At 56.8% G+C, this 2,297-nt stretch overlaps 1 long non-coding RNA gene across 1 annotated transcript; it reads right to left on the reverse strand.

The window, feature by feature from the left end:
* Window positions 1-392: 392 nt before the first annotated feature.
* LOC132242891 (uncharacterized) lies at window positions 393-1,930 on the reverse strand. Its single transcript, XR_009454732.1, has 2 exons — window positions 1,376-1,930; window positions 393-1,220 (listed from the first exon to the last, which is right to left on the reverse strand). It is a non-coding gene; the product is annotated as an uncharacterized LOC132242891 (long non-coding RNA).
* Window positions 1,931-2,297: the final 367 nt, after the last annotated feature.

The following is a 2,297-nucleotide window of genomic DNA, read 5'->3' on the forward strand; positions in this document are numbered from 1 at the left end:
CATTAAGGTATGGACTCTGCAGTGCTGGCTCCTGCCCCTCCTGGTGCACCCCCCACCCCCACCCGCTTTAGGAGCCCCCTTACCCCTAGGGAAAAGGTGATAAACCGGTTCATCCTAAAAATAGGTGCCTAAATTTTATCTCTTAAAGGACATTTTCCATTTAATTGGGGCTCAGCCTTAAATTGGGTTGTTTTAGACCCAATAAACTTAGTTTATTTAGACCCAACTCATGTGGTAGGTTCCGAGAGGCGCTCCTTACCTTCTCTTTCCCTCTCCTACCCCAGCACTCTTCTTTTCTCCTCTCTCTCTGGGCCTATGGAGTTTATTGGTCTAAGAAATTGGCCTGTTAGAGTGGAATAGTAGATGGCAGGAAAGGAGACTTCAGTTCTCCGTGCTTTCCTTTCTAGTTTATTCAGGGGCGAGAAGAAAGGAGGGAGGGACCATTTCAACCCTCGGGCGGGGGCTTTCAGCCCTGATTTGATTGTGAATACCCTGGCTCTTCAAGCCAGTCTCCAGGGACCACAGAGACTGTTCAGGCTCCTGGAAAAGGGAGAGGAAGAAATGCTTGGAGAGGGGTGCTGGCCACGAGGTGGCGCTACCGTCCAGGGTGGTCAGTTGCCGAAGGTTCCTGGGTGGAGGGTGAGAAGCTGCTGGAACCACACTGCGGAAGCTGAGAGGGTAACTAGAGAGCGCAGTCTTTGTGGGTGGTTCTAGTCAGGAGTTCCTAACTCAGTGTTGACCAGAGGGCGGAGCTTACAGAACAAGTCGCAGATTCTTCCACGTCCTTCTCCATCTCTGTTATAAAGCCTTGAGATTCTCTTGATTGCCGGGGTGATGGGCTGGGGGTGGATGAGACCTACTGTGGTCCTCGTCGGTGGGGGAGAGGGAAGACAGTGCTGTGTGCAGGTTTAAGCAGAGTGGTCCTAGCAGGTTATTGGGCGGTAAGGGCCGTTTTTTGTTTTGTTTTGTTTTTCCCCGGAAGGGTGGGAACCGAGCTTGGCAGGCGGCCTGAGCCGCGCAGGGTCCTGGCTGGGCTCTCAGCCTCTCCCCGCGGCCAGTCCCGAAGGCTCCTCGCCCATCCACCGGGCTCGCGCCTTAGCTCCGGGCAAAGCCAAAGCATCTCTTCATGCTGAGCTTTCTTCACATAGAGTGATTACCACGTGTCAGAAATAAACTGCTGCTTTCTGTATATAATCACAGGCCACTTCGGAGAACAGTGACTTTGGATGAAAAAGGAAAACTATTTCAAAACAAAATGCTGCAAGCTCTATCTCGCGCGCGCTCCCCACCCCCTCTTTCGGTGGCGGGGGGGTGGGGGTGGAGGGGTGGGGGGACCTAAAAAACAAACACAAAAAGTCAGTCGGTATCTCCTCACCACTGCAGCTGACTTCCTGTGTAAACGAAAACCATGTGATATTCCATAAACGCTTCCAGCTCTGAAAGACAGGAAATGAAAACCATCACGGAAAAGGAAAGCTGCAGAATAAATTCCCAGTGCAGATAGCATTACCGCAACACTGCACCGGGACGGAGGCCGGGCCGCCTGCGCAGCCCTGCAGGTCAACAGAGTGACTGCGCACGCGGGCGCGGCGCCCGGCCCCGCTCGGGCTGCTCCGGGGGGAGAAATCGGGCGGAGGCGGTCACACCCAGGACGCGGCGCGCAGCTGCCCCGCTTTCAGTTAGGGGCCGCCGAGAAAGTGGTCTTTTCTTCCCGCACTCCTCCGGAGGTCAGGTTACGGCCGCTCAACCTCTTTCAAGCGCGGTGGCATCCATATGCATGAGGGCTAATTAACTCTGAAAGGCCCGGCTGGCTGGGCCCTCCCCGCGGCGCAGGGGCGGGCGCGGAGGGGGCACTGAGCCCCGCGCCGGCCTCGGCAGCTGCTCCGGCCTCAGCAGCTGCTCCGTCCCCCGCCCGAGTGCGCACGTGCGCGCCCAGCGCGGAGTCTCAGGGCCGGGACCAGCCGGGCGAGGAAAGTCAGCTCTGCCTGGGACAGTGTCCTGGGGCTGCATGTGGGAAAGGACGCTCACTGTAAGGGGGAATTCAGATTTGGGGTTGTGCGGTGGCCTTGCAGCTGGGAGGATGAGACTCGGGTTCCAGCGTCAACCCAGGCTGCCTGTGGGAGCTGGGAAAGTCAGCCCACTCCTCTGGACTCTGCATTGCTCTGCTGGGAGATGAGGCTGTTGGACTGGAGAGAACGGCCATGTCCTTTCCGTTTACAAGCAAGGCCTACGAGGTCTATGAACCCTCTATACCGGTTTGCCTCGTTCCGAGTACCTTTCAGTTTCCCAGTTCATGA

This window comes from Myotis daubentonii, chromosome 1 (genome assembly GCF_963259705.1).
Source record: "Myotis daubentonii chromosome 1, mMyoDau2.1, whole genome shotgun sequence".
In the NCBI taxonomy this organism is placed as follows: domain Eukaryota; kingdom Metazoa; phylum Chordata; class Mammalia; order Chiroptera; family Vespertilionidae; genus Myotis; species Myotis daubentonii.